At 43.9% G+C, this 20139-nt stretch overlaps 1 long non-coding RNA gene across 5 annotated transcripts in view; it reads left to right on the top strand.

Annotated features, from left to right (window-relative positions):
* The window catches only part of LOC148000050 (uncharacterized), a 41338-nt gene that overhangs the window by 1227 nt on the left and 19972 nt on the right, over positions 1-20139 (top strand). For 4 of the 5 annotated variants that reach the window (XR_015641522.1, XR_015641523.1, XR_015641524.1 and 1 more), the window contains exons 3-4: positions 391-458; positions 4098-4205. This is a non-coding gene — a long non-coding RNA (uncharacterized LOC148000050). Of the gene's footprint in view, positions 1-390; positions 459-4097; positions 4206-7254; positions 7411-7843; positions 8388-20139 lie in introns of those variants that run through there. The other variant, XR_015641526.1, reaches the window with a different exon arrangement.

The following is a 20139-nucleotide window of genomic DNA, read 5'->3' as shown; positions in this document are numbered from 1 at the left end:
AAAAGAAATGCCGTGTGTGTGTGTGTGTGTGTGTGTGTGTGTGTGTGTGTGTGTGTGTGTGTGTGTAGGATACAAATCTATTCTCAGGTTTTGAAACACCGTGCACACATCCACGGTTGTTTAAATAGAACTACAACTGTTCTCTTCCCCCTCCCCGCCCCCACCGCCCCTCTCCCCCGTAACTGTGTTGTTCACTTAAAGATCCATGATTGTTAGACTTCATATGCTAAAGTGACATTACTGGTCTCCTTACAGCCTCTAGTGGACGGTTAAAGTGAGTTTCCTGTGGAGGCTCTGTCTAGTTTTGTTTTCCCTTCTGCACTTTCTCCAGGTGAAGGTTAATAGTTCAGAGCTTAACTGACTGCTATCTTTCACTCCCTCTTGGTAAAGCTGTCTTTGAAACTGAACAGAAGCTTGTTGGCTGCGTGTGGAAGAGAGGCGTCTGCTTTGTGCTACAGGTATTGTTTCTGCTGGCCTGTGAAATCGACAAAGCTTCTGTTAATTCGCTTCAGTTGCAGACAGCTTTCATAAAAAAAAATAAATTTAATCTAAAATATTTTTATAACAGAAAATATTGGTTGCCATGTTTTTGGCGTAACTGAGATGTTTTTATTCCAGCTCATAATTTGCAAACTGTCCAATCCACCTCCACTCTATTTTTAGACATCTTAGATTTAGAAAATTTTCAAGGGAAATAACTAATATTGTAATTATTACGTTGATGCAAGCGGTTAATTTGCGTTATTTTAACAACCTTAAACATATTAAAACACATAATTCATATTAGACTTAGTCAATTAATTTAAATGTTCCCTGAAGAAAGCTAAATATGTACATAATCCACACAGTAAAAATAATTAATAAGAAATGTGTTGTTTACTTTCCTAGCCATTAAGATTAAAGCCATAAACTGTCACACACACACACACACACACACACACACACACACACTACCTACAGTTATTGCTTCCTGCAAGGTCCAACAGAGACATAATAATCATGAAGCAATTTCATTACTTGAATACTGAGCTGTTTTGTTTCCCGAAGACAAAATGTCAAATACATCATCCCAGAAGTAACAAGAGCGGTTCTTTAAAAGCAAAAGTTCTTGTGTGAATAAAACCTCGATGGAAAGAGAACAGGGTTTTCAAGGTGGCAGGTGTGTAGCACCAGCTCTTAAACCCAAATCTGAAATTATATTTGTACAACAATCAGTCAAGCTGTGTAGTGAAGTAAAACTGAGGAAGAGGCCCCCCTGTGCTTTACTCTTAATCGGTGTTACATATATTTTAATGTAAAAAGAAATTTTAGTACCTTCTATTTATTTTTAAAGATATATATCTTAAATACATTAACACATAAGATATATTAATATATTAATATATTTTAAAATAAATAGAAAATACATAGAAGGTACCAATCTCTCTCTCTCTCTCTCTCTCTCTCCCTCTCCCTCTCCCTCTCCCTCTCCCTCTTCCTCTATCTCTCCCACCCCTCTCTCTCTTATCACTTTCTGATTATTCCTTTCCTCTTATCACTTTCTGATTATTCCTTTGAGACAAGGTCTCTACCTGAACTTAAGGGTCCTATTTTCTAGACTAAGCCGGAAATCAACAAACCTAGTCTTTACCTCCTGTCTCTTCCCCCTCCAAGTTGAGGCTACAGGTATGTGGGATGCCCCACACTCCCCCCCACCCCCGTCCTACAACAAGTGCTCTCAAGTCTCAAGCCATGTCTCTACCCCACCTTCTCTGTTTTACTGGTCTTATCCTGTCTGCTCTTGAAAGGTTAAAATGGTCTAGCAACTGTGTACTAAGTCACAAGACTCTTAAGTCACACTTCTGCATTTAAAAGCAACATAGTTAATGTAGCAGCAGCTGCAGCAGCACCAAGGGAATTTTAGACTTTCAGAGTCCAGGATCCTACCGCACACTAGGCAGGCCAAGTCTGCCTTTGAACTAGCTGCTGAGGACAGACCCATCCCAGCATGAAGAACACTGCTCTGTCCTTCAGGACTCTGCCTGGGCACATTTGGCCCCACATACAGAACTTAATTCCCCAATGAATTACCTTTATGCTAATTAATTTTACCAATAGGGAAAAAAAAAAACCCTCACATTGCACTTGGACCTCTACATCCTCAAATTTAATCAGCTTCCGGTAGAAGAAAATATTTTTAAAAGTCATCTGTACTGAATACCTGTAGACTTTTCCCTCATGGTTGTTCCAGGCACAGAGCAGAGTGAGGAGTGTTTCCACTGTACTAGAGACTGTTGATAACTTAGTTATACTGTAAACTTAAATGACTTAGCATGTAAAGCTCGCAAAGCACATAAGAGCACGTGAGTGCACAGTATCCAAACACTATGCTTATGCAGTCTAAGATTTGGGTGTCTCACTCAGAGAGACCCTAAAGCTCGCCCTCATATTTCAGGGGTGACCATGTATACACATGAAGAAAATAGCACTCCATCCTTGAAGAGCCCTGTGTCACCAATTGTAGAAACGTCCCAGGAGTGAGTGAACTGGGGTCTTGGCTATAAATGTTTTCTCTGAGGCAGTAGAGGGAGCACAAGAGTACTTAATACAACCAGTGTACACAGGGTCCACTGTGACAGATTTTAAATTATAGTATATGTTTGCACTGGAAGTAGCCCGTTATGTCATTCAGAACACAAGGAAACAAAACAAAACAAAACAAAAAAGCTTACAAACATTCACTGCCTACTAGATTACAGCAACTAAATAATTGAACAGATTGCAAATTACATAAAATAAGAGATACAGTCATTTCGAGTTCTAGGCTTGCATTCTTCCAGTGGACTTCAGAAGTCCTGCTTGGAAAAGACGCCTTATTGCCTGGAATGCACAAAAGCCATTTTGATGCCCAACACCGCACTGGGCATGTTGGCACACACCTGTAATCCCCCATGAGGATGGGAAAGTCCAAGGCATCTTTCCTGAACTACTTAGGAGTTCAGGGTCAGCCTAAGATACAGGAGATGTTGTCTTAATTAGTTAAAAATCCCCCCCACCCCCACATCAAAGGACTTCCTGGCCTGGTGATATCCCTCAGAAGTTAAAAGAGCTTGTAAACCAAGAACGAGGCACCAAGCTCAACTCCAGAATTGTAAAGAACAAACCCAACTCCAGCAAGTTGTCCTCTGACCCCCAGAGTGCCCCCTCTCACGGACATCCACGCAGTAAATAAATGAACGGGATATGACGTTGTTAATAAAAAGCCAGGGAGGTGTGAGTTTTCTCTAGTCGAAAATCAGGATGATACTTCAGAATGAGACAACCCTGCCTGAGGGGAACTAATGCATAAGCTAGAAAGGGAGTTGGTTCATCGACAGTAGACTCAGTAAACTGGTTTCCAGTCAAACACATTGGTTAAAAAGCTAACACATTTTGCCACACTTTCAAAACTGTCTTACTATATTGCCTTGTCATGATAGCCATCTATGTCTTGATTATACTTATGTAGTATTCCATACTGGTCATATATATATATGTATATATATATATGTGTGTGTGTGTGTGTATCTATATATATCCTTAAATACTTCCTTATGGTGGGTTCAGACACATGTCAAAGCCAACACTGAAATTTGGAAGCTACACACTGAGTGAGGCCTGGTTGATATTGAGTAAGTTTCTATCAGTTGAGGGAAGATTTCATTACATAGCCCGGGCTGGCCTAGAACTTCCAATCCTCCTATCAGAGCCTGAGGAATTATGGGATGACAGCCATAGGTCATCAATCTCCAGCGGATAAGTGGGCTTCTCGGTAAGAGATTACGAATAGAGCACTAGGCCTGGAGCCTGTAGTCCCAGCACTTGGGAAGTGACCACAGAGGGACCTGGAGTTGAAACCAACCTTAGCTACACAGTGAGTCAGAGGCCACATAGAACCTTCTAGTTAGAAACTGTGTCTTAGCTCTCGGGCTCCTGTTTACGTCCTTGCCAGGCTTTAGCAGCTGTCTGTTAACATCTAGTATACAATACTTAGGCCCCAAGAATACACAGTGAGGAAAACACCGGTCTACCAAGAGTATTACCATTCTTAATCTTCTGAAAATGTGAATTTTCGCCAGGGTTTGGTCCAGATGCTCATGGCTGGCCCACCAGTACCTCTCAGAAACGCACCCTGAAATGCCATGACACTGAGAGCCACAGACTACACTGGTTGCGATGGCTGAGAGGTAAGAGGGCAGTTGTATAACTCTTGAGCAAGGTTAGTCTTGCAAGCTTCTGTTAGCCTTTCACCTTTGTAAACCAGACCAGATCTGAAGACAAAATATGCCTCAGCTCAGTGCCCCGCCTACCAAAGACCATCAAAGTTGGAGTGGTAAACATTTATTTATTTTGGTCTCTTTAGAATTGTTAAAAAGTCTTGCCTCCCACGGTAGGGAAGTGCGTGCCAAGTTTCTGCTTGGAACAATTTGTTATGGCTATGCGATAATCCTGGAAAGTTTGAATTTTTAATGGAAATCCTGACGCCAGACCGTGAACCATGCGCTCCTACAGAAAGGGTGTTATCCTATATGTCCTTTTAAAAGCTGAGCAAGCTGGGGTGGTTACGGAACAAATACACTTGGCCAAGATTGGGCTTCTCAATAAGCCTGGGGAGAAATGAACCAGAATGATAAAGCAACGTAGAAACAAAAGTGAAAGCCGTCCACACAATAGACTCTGGGGTCAGTGGGCCACACCCTAGCTGAAGTCCCGAGGCTCTGTGTACAGCATACAGACACAGACCTGCTTCAGGACCACGGGCTCGGTCTACCCAACTGCAGCAGCACAGGCTTCCTGGTGGTGAAACGACATCACCAATGCTCAAGAATGGAGTGACACAGAGTTGAAGGTGCGGGTTGGGGGAGGGGCTTGTGACGGGGTGGGGGTGGGGACTGGAAGAAGGGGGTTGGTCTGTAATTGGGGTGTAAACTGAGTAAGTAAATTAACACTAATAGAAAAAGGGAATGAATGTATGGAATACAGCTCCATGCCGTTACCCTCGCTTAACATCAGCAAGGCCCTGGGTTCAGTTCCCCAGGGACACAGTAAAAGGGTCGGTCAAAAGCCATTGACTTTCAGTATCTGCTGTCGGTTTATCATTCAATTGTACACACTAAACAAACCAGAAATTTTATAAACAACCAAACGGAATGCTTTAATACAGAGCCACACTGTCCAGCACAGCCTTTGAGCTCTTGGAACTTGCCTAGGTTAAATACTCTAAGTATGAAATATACTTCAGAATTCAAAGGCTTAGTTAGATATCTCTGTGTATGATAGATGTGAGTGTACGTATATGCAGTACTTCAATAGTTATTGTATTGATTAAATGTTGAGATGAAAATATGTATATTGACCCTGCATTGGGATAAATGAAATGTATTGATAACATATAAACATGTATGCAAATATATATACATAGAAATATATAAATATATATGCATATATATATATATGAGTGTATACATATGTATAAGCAGTCATATACATATAACCACACTTACATGTGTGTATTTACATAAGCATATATAGATATATCTTTTTCTTTGTTGCTTACTGTATAAAGAAATGGAGTCCAGAGTTTCAGCATGCCAGGCAAATTCTCTACTCATTCAGCCCCACAGTTGAATGTTTTCCATAGCCAGCTACCAACAGCATAGACAGCGGAGCTGATGAACCATGAGCTTAGTCTAAAACAGGCCACACTGGGACAACTCAGGATCCCGGTGGCTTTCTGCAATTATGCAGTAGGTGTTAGCTGATGTTCTCCCTTCATCCAAGTGCCCTCCTTCTCCATGGGACATGGACTTTAACTCCTGTTCTCTAAGAGTCATCTGTCTGAATACATTGTCTCCTTGGCAGATCTACTGTGGGCCTGTAAAGCAAGTTATGAGGTGCGTCTGTGACTCAGTCTTTGTGAAGGGTCCTCAGACCTGGTGGAAAACTTATATTGTGTGCTAGGAAGCAAAACCACTCTTGCGTTACAGCTGGGTTGGGGGTTTATTGTTATTGGTGGTTAAATGGTTTTGGATCAATACCTTCCTCCTAGAGGCCCCTGGAGTTGGGGACTAATAATGAAAATTATATTATTATAAGTTAAAAGAAAAAAAAGAGTGTGATGGTGGGCACCAGTAGTCCCAGTGTTGGGGAGGCGAAGACAGGAGGATCCCTGGGATTTGTTGGTCAGCCAGTGTCACCAAACTCATGAATTCTAGGTTCAGTAAAAAGATGCCGTCTCGGGGTTGGGGATTTAGCTCAGTGGTAGAGCACTTGCCTAGCAAGCGCAGGCCCTGGGTTCGGTCCCCAGCTCTGAAAAAAAAAAAAAAAAAAAAGATGCAGTCTCAAAAATCAGGTTGTGGGCCAGAGGGATGGATCAGCTAATAAAGGTGTCTGACACCAAACCTGATGACATGCTCGATTCCTGAGACCTACACAGTAGAAAGGAAGAACCACAGACTTACTTCTTGTCCACACAGGCACTCGCTAATGGTACATTGGAACATACACACACACCCTACCACCACCACCACGACCACCACCACCACCACCACCACCACCACCACCACCACCACCACCACGACCACCACCACCAACAACAACAAAAACAACAATTTAAAACAATGTTGCATGATAGAGAATGTGAAGGAAAACACCTGACACTGATTTGCCTACAGCAAGAGAAAGAGAAAGAAAGAAAGGAAGAAAGAAAGAAACAAAAAGAAACAAAGAAAGGATGAATGAATGTTATTTTTAAAAAGGTGCAGAGTGACTATGGGAAATACCAAACATTGACCCTTGACCTACACAAATACAAGCTACACATGCACATATGCACATATGCATGCACACATACGAAAATTACACAATTTTTTTCTAACTGGAAGACACACCAAGTCTATCAAAAGGAAATCTGTTTTTTAATGTATAATAAATCCAACCCACTGAGATCCTTCTAAAGGAAATGAGATGCTTTTTTATTTAAGCCATTATTACTTTGTCAGCAAGCTGGAGATCAAGGACATCAGTGCCACTCGGAACAAGATTGGATGCGAGGGAACGGGCCGTTAACTATCAGAGCTTGTGACCATAATCATCTAATGAGTACAACTCTTTTCATATGAAAAGAGACGGAGAACACATGGATTAAACCTTGCTTGCCATTGGCTGGGAACTTTTGGGACTCTATTTTTAGTGTTTCATTAACAACTTAGCTTTTTTTTTTTCTTTCCTCAAAAGAAATCCATTTTCTAAATTAAAATCCAAGCCAGAGGCACCATCATTTGAACTTAAGACAGTGGCGCGTGATGGATTATACTTGTGAAACAGGGCTCATCCAAAGCGAACAGGGGACCGCGTCAGGCTGCAGAAATAAATATCCGTTCCTTAGGGAAGGTACAGCAGAGTTCTTTGTCCTTCTGAACTTCATGACACTGAGGATACGTGGCTGCAAGCTCGCTTAGCTACTTTATTTTTCTTCAGTAAACATTGGCCAGGACAGGCTGATCAGAAAGAAGGTCAGAGTTTAAGAACATCCTTTTGTGAGGAATTTACCAAGCTTGCCCCCAAAGAGGAAGCGTTGCAGAAAAGTGCATTGGCAAGATTTCCCTTTTTTTTTTTTTTTTTTTTTTTTTTTTTGACATAAAAAGCCAGAGTTCATAGAAGAAACCATCAGCCTCGGGGTTTCAGAGAGGGATTGTCAGGTGCTTTGAGGCCTTTACAAAGGGCTGGAATTGAGGCGGGCAGCAGGGGCCAGGAGTGGGAGGAGCCTATTCTCTGGAGACTTGCTTCTGGAAGTTCTGGTTCTGTTTTGTCCACCCTGCCACAGATTACCTTCCGGGATAATGGCACTCGGACTAGAACTGTAAATTACAAACACTCTCTTCTAAACTACAGAATGAACACGCAGAAGAGAAGACCCCCGTTCGCCAGAATGCCAGCCCGTCAAGCAGAATAAGACAAATTACTCACTCATCCCCCTGTAGCCAAAATAGTATTGTGCCAGCTATGCGGGGGGGAGGGGGAGCGAGTAGGGAGAGCTTCGCTTCTTTTTTTCCCCCCAGGTATTAAGAGGAATTAATACATTGTGATTGTAATATGGGCGTGGAATCCATTTTCCTGCGATAGGCAACCAAGTTGTGAGATCTGCTTCTCATCCCAACTCTCTCTCTCTGCTTTTAAAGCTGGAACTTAAATATCAATAGTAGAAGCAGCATCGGGTCCGATCACTCCTGGGGCTAGCTTTTCCTGAAGTCAATTTCATAATTGCGCGACTCCACCCCCTCCTGCTCTGAGCTTCCTTTCCCTAGATACCCTCTCTCCCCCACCCAGCCATGAATCATCTTGCCTTTAAAGAGACTATGATGACCCAGAGTGAACTTTGCTGGCATCCTGTATATCTGTAAGCCAAAAAAACCGGGGAGTTGTTCTGGGACAGAAACCTGGTCAGAGCCTGAATCAGGTCAGAAGCAAGAGTCAAAGTTGCTTCTCTGGGACGAAGAACAAGGAGTTAATTTTACCGCACTGTAGAGATGATTCTGAATCCCGTATCTTGGTTCACAATCGGGTTCCTAAGAATCCAGTCAGGGCCTTTGTGCAGAATGAACCATATCAGAGGGGGGAGATGCTGGCAGATCTCTTTCTGCAGTCAGGGCAGAAGAATTTCTACCACATTCGGTTCTGTGATTTCTGCAGATCTCGTTGAGAGTGGGGTTTCCATATTTGTGCTTTGGCAAATGCATCCAATAACTGATTCCTCCTGATATGTATTCCTAGTGCTATCGGTTTCTTATTTGTGTATTCACTAAAACCGGAAACATGTTTGACCTTCCTTCCCTCCCACTGCAGTGATGGAATGGAAAAAACCCTGGGCCCTGTGATCTCTAGGCAGGTGTTCAACCACTGGGCTCTACCTCCAGCCTCCAGCCTTGCCCTTCCTCCTCCCACTCCTCCTCCCCCTCCCCCTCCTCCCTTTTCTTTATATTTGAACACAGCATTGAAGCACTGCAGATAAAGTTGACAATATGGACCTTGAGATGTGACACGCTCTTAAAGGAGGTAGTCAGTGTATAAGCAAACTAACTTCATTCTGGTGAACACTTCCTTATTAAGCCAAGCCCTACCTACCTACCTTTTTTGGTCCTCTCCCCAGCCCCACCTCCTTAGCCAAGAGACTTACTCCCCATCCTTTAAGGTTTGGCTTGGGTATCAACACTTCAGTGAAGTCTTTATTGATGATCCCAAGAATCTGCAGCTTTGCCCAACGTGTGAGTCATGGTATCTTCTTATTCTTTTTATTTATACAATATTTTTAAACCACTAACGGGAGGAGGAGGATGGGGAGGGGGAGGAGGAGAAGGAGGAAGAGGAGAAGGGGGAGGAGAAGAAGAAGATGAAGAAGGAGGAAGAGGAGGAGGGGAGGAGGAGGAGGAGGAGGATGAAGTAGCTTCCTATTGCATTCAAACATATTCAGCCTGAGAGTGTTTCTCTTTGTTCATTGGTCTGGTTAAGGGACTCCCCCTCCTTCATGTGTGCTATCCCTGGCATTTCCTGTCCCTCTCTGTTGGAAGTTGAACTCAGTCTGCTCACACAAGTATATTGAAGTCGGGATCCCAGTAGCATGTGACCTGATTTGGAAATAGGGTTTGCATATTTTCTTAGGAGGCTTTACTGTTTGAGATTGAACCCTAAACCCAACATGAAGGTCACCTTCATAAGAACACAAGGTGTCAGCTCAGGCCAAAAACCCTGAGAAGATGGAGACAGAGGTGGGAAAGACACTGTTACATGCCAAAGGTACAATGTCTTTTCCAACAAACACCAGAAGCTGCAGGGGAAGAAAGTCTTCTTCCTCATAGATTTCAAACTGAGGCTGACCCCATGACACCTAATTCCAGACTTCTGACCTCCATAGCTGAGAGAAACAAAACCTCTTAGGCTTTAAGCAAACCTGTCTGGTCACTTGTTAGACTAGGCTAGATAGGGAATCCATCCTTCTGGATCTGAGGTTTTAGGACTGTTGCTTCTGTCTTGTTATTTGTGTTTATACCCTATCTCTTTCCTCTTTAGATAGTCATTGATAATCTATCTTGAGTGTGTATTTGATCTGGCATCCATGACAACATCAGTAAACAACCACAGGAGACAGAACAATTAGCCAGAGAGCTCTGGAGTCACCTGCTCCTCTTTCCAGAAGAGGTATTTGTTGACTCTGTCCTGAAACACAGGCTACCACAAGGGGTCTCAAGGAATACAAGTATGATCCAGCCAGGTCAGTGGCCAGGTCCTCCACAGAGCTTCTCAGCTCCCTCTGTTGGACACCAACACACATAGCAGCTGTCCTCCACGGAAGCATCATGGTGGCTAACAGTGGACAGCAGACAAACAATATATCAGTTAGGCATACAATCAATCAACCCCAGGGGTGAGGGAACCTTTTCATAATGGCAGACATCGACAGCATCGGAGAAGAGGAATTAGGACATACAGGCTACTGGTGTTATCTCAGCTGCTTTCTCATTTGGTACCTTGCATCCCTGCTATCCATTGGATCGAGCTGGCTAGATCTTCGCAATACATCCAGAGGCTAGCCATTTCTGAGCACTGGGATTGCCACCATCAGAGCTAACCGTCACTGGAAGCATTGCAGTAGCCTCCGAGTGTATCTTTGATGTCTCTGCTACAAGCAGCCCACGTCTTGGACCATTGCTCGAAACTGGTGAATCTGTGCTGCTAGAAAACCTCCCAGCTTTCTATAACCAGACTAGGTCACAGTCCTTCCATTTCTACCAGACTCCCCATGGTCTCAGCTCTTCTGACCTCCTCTGTCACCATCATTGCCCCAATATATTCAGACTCGCTAGTCTTCAAAGACACCAGGCTTGTTCTGCCTTGGGACCAGGCTTTCTGCTGCTGTAACTGGCTCGGGAAATGTTTTTCCCTTAGACAGCTATACCTGCCCCAGCCCCGCCTTCTGCCATGGCCCCGCCTTCTGCCATGGCCCCGCCTTCTGCCATGGCCCCGCCTTCTGCCATCTTTTTTTTTTTTTGCCAAGAAGCTAAAACCAGGATGCTATGCTCTGGTTGTGTCCTTCCGCCTTCCTCATTTATTGCATGAATGTATTGTCCCATGATGTCCTACACTGTGAGGTGTTTGCTATTTGTTTACTCTCAGGAAGCAAAGGTTCTTAGTATCAGCTGGGGTTGTTCTTAGTAGAGCATTCTGATGGCGGACTCACACTAAATATTCACCAGCTCTTAAACGAGTTCACGGATCAGTAAGTTATATTTCCAGGACCTACCGTGAGCAATTACCTAATGTCTAATGATTGCGTCATCAGAAGCTAATCCAGGACTAGATGTATAGCTCAATGGTAGAGCTCTTTCCTGGCATGTGTGATATCCTGTGCTCAATATCCGGTTCCACCCAAACATTGAAAAGTAAAACAAAAACAAATCCACTACTGTCTAAGCCACTTGTTTGCTCTTTGACTCAATTATACTAAGGATGACCATTAAAGCTGAGTTATGCTGAGATTGGCCTGCCCTCAGGATCCAGTTTATAAAGACATTTAAAGAAAGTCAAAATCCAATGCTTTTAATCCCAGTACTTGGGAGGGAGAAGCAGGTGGATCGCTGTGAGTTTAAGACCAGCCTGGTGTACAGAGTGAATTTAAAGAAGCCCTGTCTAAACACACACACACACACACACACACACACACACACACACACACACACACGCACACACACACCAAAATTCCAATTGAGGATCTGGGCAAGGATATATATCTCAGTGTTTATCTGACATTCAAAATCCTTGTCTTCTATCCTGAGCACCCAGGAAGCCAAGCATAGGGGTTAAAATTCCCTGCAATCCTGATACTCAAAACATGGAGACAAGAGAATGAGGAATTCAAGGATATCCTCAGCTACATAATGAATTTGAGGCCAGATCTGGATACATGAGACCTGTCTCAAAATAAAGCAAATCAAAGGTCCAAGACAATATACAATTAGAACTGTCAACATTTCTATTGACCCAGCCCTTGAATGGGACAGACTCCATACTAAAAGGCTTTGCAGATGTTGTGTTAATCTCCCAAGAATTCAGTGGATTCATAGTCCTTATTTTCTAGAGTTCAAGAGACCCACTCCAGACTCAATGTTTTCAGGGTAAAGTTAAGCATTATTAGATCTTAGGAAATTTTAACACACCAGTACCTGAATGGACCAGGGTAGTCAGAATGATACAGATACTGTACTGTGTGCTATTTTAGCCAAGGCATCATTTCGCTCCCTGCTTTGACTATGGATTGTCCCTCCTGTAGGATCATTTGTTTGAACAATCTGCTCCAACTGAGAACACTGCTTGGAAGGTTGTGGAACCTTCCGGAGGTGGAGCTTCCACAGAGGAAGTGGGTCTCTGAGGGTGGGTGAGTCTTGAAATCTTACAGCTCAATCTAGTACCTGTCTGTTCTTTGTTTCCTGATCCTCTGAGATGTGAGACAGATAGTTCCCTCCACTACATTCAGTACCATCCTAAGTGCCTGGCCTTCTATTCCATGGCAGACTAAACACTTATGGGCAAAGAAAGACTCCCCTCCGGACTTGATTTGCCACAACAATGAGAAAAGAATCTAATACAATGTTTCTTTTGTTTATCTTTCAAACCAGGACTCAGACTGTAGCCTAAACTGACTTTGAGCTCACAGTGATTCTCATGCCTTCATCTCCTGCTGAGATTCCAAGGTGTGGCCCTCCAGGACACTGAGTCGGGCTCATTTTAGGTTACTAACACGTGTATCCCAGAAAAGAAAACTAGAGGCTCCCAGTGAGGATGGAAATATTTGCCCAGATAAATCCTACATTGTGTCCAGACTAACAAAACTAAATTTCAGCTTTTGATTTTTGCCCGTGGAATGTATGGCTAGAAATGGGTCACACTTAAGGCACCCCACTTTCGTCTCCAGGACTCTCTCCCAATGTAAATGGGGTGTTTTACCACAGCAGTCTTCGTGATGAGGACTGAATTCATGGTAAGGGGCCAGTGTGAATTTCCAAGCTTCATTTCAATATACAATCCCATTTAAGTGGATTTTGTTCCACCCCTTTCTTCTTGCTCTGTCCTACGCTTTTCAGAGTCTTTGGGTACCAGAACCTAAGCAAAGGGTCTAGAAATCACCTGAGTATAAAACACTAGACACTTTTTGTAGACTCTTCAATTTATACTTAAGAGGAATGATCATCCATGCTGGAATCATTCCAGAGTTTAACAGTATTGGGCAGGAGGACAGAGAGAAGGGAGATGGGGAGGAGGAGGGGCAGGAAGAGGAGGGGGAGCTCTCCAATTTCTCTTAAATCGGAAGGAAATGCAAAGACCCTATTTGTAGCTGCAAGGGAGGAAAAGAAAAGAGCCCACAAGGAAACTACCAGCAGATGGTAAATACATTTTTAATTCTTCTGTCATACTGTGTGGACTTGTGCACATTTGTCCTGCTGCGTCGGGCTCCTGAAATAGCCACCATGGACCTGCAGAAGAATGCCACAACAATCGGAGACTCAGACACGAGAGCTGACAAACCAGAAGGGTTAACAGAACATGGTGGCTTTGCTCCCAGTCGTCTGCTCCTCCTCAAGGTGCCTGCTGTCTTTCTCAGTGCAGGAACATCCTCTCCTACGTCGAGTTTCATGGGTGATGTGTCAAAACATACTACTTCAAGCTCTTTTCCAGGCGTCTCTGCTTGCAATCGTTACCTATTGGCACTATTTAGTTCATGGTTCCAAAAGTTCCAGGGACCAAGGACCATAGGCTGACAGGTCCTAAGTCCTCAAAGGAGTGTCACCAATACCCACGGTAATCCAGACTTCTTCACCTCATCCTCTTCCAAATTGTAGCTGGACAGCATGTTCCCATGGAACACGGTAGACATTTCAGTTCCAGAAAAGGGAGCAATTTGGTCATGAGTTGTCGGTCAAGGAACCTAAAATGGTAGTGTTCCAACCTACTTTCTGTGGACACTGGGTTCTAAGAGGCTCTGGGAGACCATCACCAGGAGTGCATTAGACTCCCAACCCTGACGTTATTGATCAGGGTTTATCAGTGGAAAGGAAAATGAGTTGATGAATCCCATTGGAGGTGGAGCAAGGAAGCATGGTTTACAACTTGATCACAGTCTAAGGGACAGAACACAGTACTGTACAATTAGGACTGTATCCCTAGGAAACCTAGTTTGGTTAGTCTTTTCATTTAGTAGACATAAATCTGGACCGAAGAGATGGGAAAGATCGTGCAGTTAGTGACTCAGTGATGAATTCATCAGTGGAACCCAGGACACTTCTGTCTCCCCATCCTATTTTCATCCACTCCAGCACTCAAGGAAGGTTGGTTTCGCTGTGACACCCTATATCTGAGGCTCAGTGATCTTTGTCACAGCAACCTTTGTAGATGGGTTCTTGTAAATCGGGATGACGGGGTCTGTGACCAGTCTGGGACTACTCAGGAGAAACTGGCTGATACTCTTCGTCCGTAAGGTTTCAAGCTAAAATATATTTGTTAATTTCTGCCCTGGGCCCCTGTGGATTGTGTCTGGGTTATATAGCTACTACACCATTGGGCACAGCGCGGGCCCCTCTTTCCATGAAGTATCAGAAATATGACTAGATTTAAAGGCAGGATTTGGTTGGTGGGAGAACTTTTGCCGACTCCTGTCAGGGGCAGGAGTGACAGACGCTTACTGTCTTAGTCACAGAAAGCAGAGCAAGACCATCCTAGTCCTGCTCGATCAAAGGAAATCTTGGTCCACAAAGTATAAGTTTCCCAGCGTCTAAACAGGTTATCATACAGACAACTTACTTCCTCCTAGTTCCTAGGGAATGCCTCTTCTTAATCAATGATGCTTCAAAATGTGCTCTCCGTTTCCATGCAAGTTAATCAACACCATCAGTGGAGTTCTTCCAAATGTCGCAGCTCTATCCTGAATCCCAATTTTGCCTTTTTCAGCAAATGATATCAGCAATGCTTTCTCCTAGTTTTTGTGGTTAAACCCCCCCCCCCTTTTTTTTTTTGGTTCTTTTTTTCGGAGCTGGGGACCGAACCCAGGGCCTTGCGCTTCCTAGGTAAGCGCTCTACCACTGAGCTAAATCCCCAGCCCCGGTAAAAACCTTTTAACCAGTCTTGTCTACATAGTGTATTCTTTGCGGGTAGAAAGTCAATGCGATCCTTTGAGTAGTCCTACTAAGTTTATTGGTTAGGACCGAAAGCACGTGAGAGACCTGAGGCTGGAGGAGTGTAAGAACCATTTTTGACTGAGTTATTTTCCATTGAACAATAATGAAGGCACACTTTAAATTATTCCCTGTCTGTGATCCAAATTTGATTATCTAGCTAGTATCACTGGGGACAATTGAAGCTTTAATAATTACACTCAAGGTCTTGAAGAAGAAAAGAAAACTGTGTCTAGGACATTCATTCACATACAGCCTGGCAGACTTACTGTCTGAGAACCTGACTACCTGAGATCCCGTTCGGTTGATGCCATTTCAAATAAAATAAAAGCTAGATATAAACTATTGTTTCTTGTAGAAGGGTGACACGATTCTTACCTGAGTAAAGAGCACAGGCTGTTGGCTTCACCTTTCCTTGTGGACGACTGTTTTAGAACTATTCCCTCATGAAGACCTGAGGCTAGACTTCTTACTCCCATTGCAGGCTCCATTATGAGACAATGCAGTATTGAAGTTGCTTTGCACTGTAGGCCAAGGGCTCGTCACATGGGCCAGATTCCATAAATATCCTTCGATTCCCATGATCCTCAGAAACAAATCAACCTCCCGGAAAAACAGAAATCCTGCAACAGCTCCAACTTACATAAAAGAAGATGGTCTGAGGATGTGATACTGCTAAGCATTCTGGGTAGCTAAGGGGAAGAGAAAACTTGAGTGGAGTCATAGTTAACTCACTGTCAGAGAGAGACTTGGGGGTTATTACAGACCCACATCATGATAGGTAGTCTCTGCCTTGGGGTCCCACACAGGCTCTCTGTGTGAAAGATGGGCACCACAGTTTGTGGGTTGAAGAAAGGAGTCAATGAGTTTCCTGAGGCCAACACCCATGTGTTGAGGTTTGGTCTGTTGCTGTATATTGAAATGCTAAATGCTGGTCCTGGTTGCCTCAGAGATGAGAAAATCTTCAGATACACTAGGTGATGCTAATTGACATTGCTCCTTAATTTAAAAACCATCAGACTGAGAACAGGGTCCCCAAAGGAGGAGTTAGAGAAAGGACTAAAGGAGATGAAGGGGTTTGCAATTCCATAGGAACAACAATATCAGCCAACCAGAACCCCCAGAGCTCCCAGGGACTAAACCACCAACCAAAGAGTACACATGGAGGGACCCATGGCTCTAGCCACATATGTAGCCGAGGATGCCCTTGTCAGGCATCAGTGGGAGGAGAGGCCCTTGGTCCTGTGAAGGCTCGATGCCCCAGTGTAGGGGAATACCAGGGCAGGGAAGCAGGAGGGAGTGGGTGGGGGTGGGGGAGCACCCTCATAGAAGTGGGGGGAAGGAGGATGGAATAGGGGGTTTCTGGAGGGGAAACTGGGAAATGGGACAACATTTGAAATGTAAATTTAAAAAGATATATCCAATTAAAAAGAAAAAAAACCCTGCTGGTTGGCAGCCAATAGCTGGGCAGAAGAGAGGTTGATGGGGTTTCAGTTCCCAGGCTTGGGGTTAGAGGAGGACCAATAGGGAAAGGGAGAAGGTGGAGAAAGGAGAGGACGCTATGGGGTAGGTGAGTCATGAAACTCTGGCAATGAAGACTGAGTCAATTGGAATTCAAGGTGGCCCACATGGACCATGCCAAGTTATAACTCGGGATTGCTGATAGGGAAGTAGATACTAATAGCGTAGAGAGCAGACATCTACCCAGCTGTAGTGTTTTTAAAGCTTATTATAAATAAGAGAGTCGTGCATCTTTTATCTGGGAACTGAATGATCAAAGGCAGGGTAGAAACCCGAGATTAAAGAATTACTCCAACACCCATGCTTTGCTTCAAGAAAGCAAACAGACTACCTCAGCCTGAGTGTACGGATGCCCCGCCCAGTGTTGGAAGACGGGTGACTAGATGTAAGGTACTGTAGGCTGTGTGGCTCCCATAGGTAACAAGTTCAAAAGCATCCGAAACTCTCATGCTGTGTGCATTTCCCTGGGGAGACCTAGCAAACACAACACCTGTTCACCTAAATGGCAGCAAGGCACACCAGAGACAATGGTCCTCAAGTCTAGATTGTAGAACTTGGGAAGTTTCTTTGGGTTGCTTACGGGAGCATGGGTGACTCAAAGGCAGCCACGTTACCTTACAAATCCCACCCCAGCCTCAGTGACAGCTCACAAACCTGCACCCCCAGAACTCCTGTACCCCCAGAACTCCTTGTACAATTTGCATTTGGGTCCCTCCAGGAGAATCTCTCTTCCTCCAGTGATGCTGCCCACACTCAAAGGCTCTCATGAGCACTGGGAGGGGTGTGTGGATCTTAGACCTTTCCCCAAGCCTCTGTAAGTGTCTATAGTCTTCTGGGGATTACATGCCACTGTTCCTTCTCCTTTGAAGGGGAGTGTTTCGGTTTAAAAGGAATGGCCGTACAATGAAGTATAGCCATTTTCCTTTGTTTACAAAGTAATTTGTGACTGAAGGCTTTTGAAATGCTCAGAAGTTCTGTTTTGATCTACAGGTGGTCACCCAGGGGCGCCCACGGTATGATAGCCCATTAAGCCGTGAATGTGTGCTTCCTATGTGTTTTCCACAAGACTGGGTTGTTTCAATTAAAAGGTTTAAAAAGAATATCTCCCAATGGGCAATATAATTCTTAAAAGGTGTTGGAGTAGTATTTTCTTAATTAAATAAATTGATATTTATTAAAGAGGGAAATAGAAAACTTGGATTAAAAAGAAAAAAGAAGACAAGAGAAAGGTGACGCCCATCCCCATTACAAAGCAGCGGCACGGGGATTGCTACTATGTGTTTGGTGAACTGTTATGTGTCGTGGACTAAAAGGAAAGACACCCATATCCAGTGCCCGAGATGTATACGCCAGAGCACAAATACACCATGGAAATTGTGCTTCCATTCATAAAAACAGCCAAACACTGGAGACAAGTGAAAACATCCCCCAGCAGTAGATACTATAAAATGTCGTTTATCCAGCTGAGGAATATCACACAGCACAGTAAGTGCATGGAAGAGAAAGAGAAAGAAAAAGGAAAGAAAAGAAAGAAAAAAAAGTTCAGTAGGTTACAGCACTTGCGACACTCAGTCATGAGGACCTGAGTTCAAATCCCCAGAATGCATATAAATCCTAGATGCTTAGTATATGCATCTGCTATCATCACATTCCTGCTGGGAGAAGGAAGGCAGACGGGGCAGGGCGGGGCAGGAAGTGGGGCAGAGACAGGAGGCGGGGCAGGGGGAGGGAACAAGAGAATTCCAAGAAGCTCACAGACAACTGGTTCAGTATACACAGTGCAGTGGAGGAATGGGAGAGAGCCTGTTTGAGACAAGGAGGAAGGTGAGGGAGGAGTGATAGCTGGGTCCGCCCTCTGACTCCTACACGTGAGGACCGGCATGCACACACATGTATACACACATAATTTATCAAAAAAAATACGAAAACGTATTCTTCATCAATGCATACTTAATGAGTAAAACTATATAATGTAAAAAGAAGAATGAGGCAGGAAGATTAGCTTAAAAATAGAGAAGGTGAAAGTCATGGGGGTAAGTTTCCTTTCACTTACTCCGTAATCACCTGAATGTATGGTATTTATACAATCTATTAATTATTATTATTAATTTATTAGGTTGGACTTTCTGTGTGCATTTCACAACAAAAATGTATGTAAAAATCTCACTTGATACCTAACAGCATGAAGACAGTTGTCGTTGTAACCTATTGCTATATCCATACTGCCAAGCCTCCTATAATGTAGTATGTAGATTCCGTCCACATTTCTTTCTAGCCTTTCATCCCTCCTCCAAACCCCCCCACCCCCCGCTAATGACATTTCCTCACAAAAGACTTCCTCTTTGAGTTTTTTTTCCCTTCCCCATTTCCATTTAATTTTAACTAAGAGTAAATACCATGCAAACTTTATGCCTCTCTGGAAACCCAAAGCCATAGAATAGCTTCCAGGAAATTAGGTTTCTTTAGCCTAAGCTACATTGATTCACAAACCAATCTGGAGGATTTTGCCATAGCTCATGGGAGACGTTTCCTTCTCCATTAATAATGCAGCTGCTTAAAGATAAAAAAGGAGGAGAGGGGGTTCCTTTCCACCTCATCAGGTGCTGTAGCTTCAAAATCAAAGACCAGGGAGTGAGTGAGGGAGGCTGCCAGGGTGGGTAGCAGAGGTGGGGAAGGGGACGTGGCTTGAGACCCATGGCAGAGCTCAGAGTGATGTCCCCACCTGCCCAGTTCACGCCACGTTGATCTCAGGTCCAGCCATTTTGCTTCCAGCAAAACATCACGGAGCAGGTTTCTAAACTGATTTAGAGATTAAAAAAAAATCCAGTGATGATTAATATTGATCGTTAACCTGATAGGAGAAAAACTTCCGGGCGTGGCTGTGAGGGGGTTTCCAGATTGGGTTAACTGGAGTTGGGGAGACTCTCCCTGAATGTGGACAGTACCGATTCATGGGCTGGTATCAGGGATTGTTTAAAAAGGACAAAGCCAGGGTTGGGGATTTAGCTCAGTGGTAGAGCACTTGCCTAGCAAGCGCAAGGCCCTGGGTTCGGTCCCCAGCTCTGGAAAAAAAAAAAAAAAAAAAGAACTTAAAAAGGACAAAGCCCGCGGAGGACCAACCATCACTGTTTAACGCATCGACTGTGGACACAGTGTGGCCAGCTATCTCATATTCCTGTTGCCCCGGCTTCCCCAGGATGATAAACTGCGTTTCTCAAACTGTGAGCCAATACAAACCCTGCCTCCCTTAAGTTACTTTTGTCAAGTATTTTATCCCAACGAAAAAAGTAACAACAACAACAACAACAACAACAACAACAACAACAACAATAAAACCAGTAATCAGTGTAATCCTAATGTAATTCTATGGCTTTTCCTTGGC

This window comes from Rattus norvegicus, chromosome 17 (genome assembly GCF_021556685.1).
Source record: "Rattus norvegicus strain SHRSP/BbbUtx chromosome 17, alternate assembly SHRSP_T2T, whole genome shotgun sequence".
NCBI classification, from domain to species: domain Eukaryota; kingdom Metazoa; phylum Chordata; class Mammalia; order Rodentia; family Muridae; genus Rattus; species Rattus norvegicus.
Note: the sequence above shows the minus strand (reverse complement) of the source record. Positions and strands in the feature narration are given on the sequence as shown.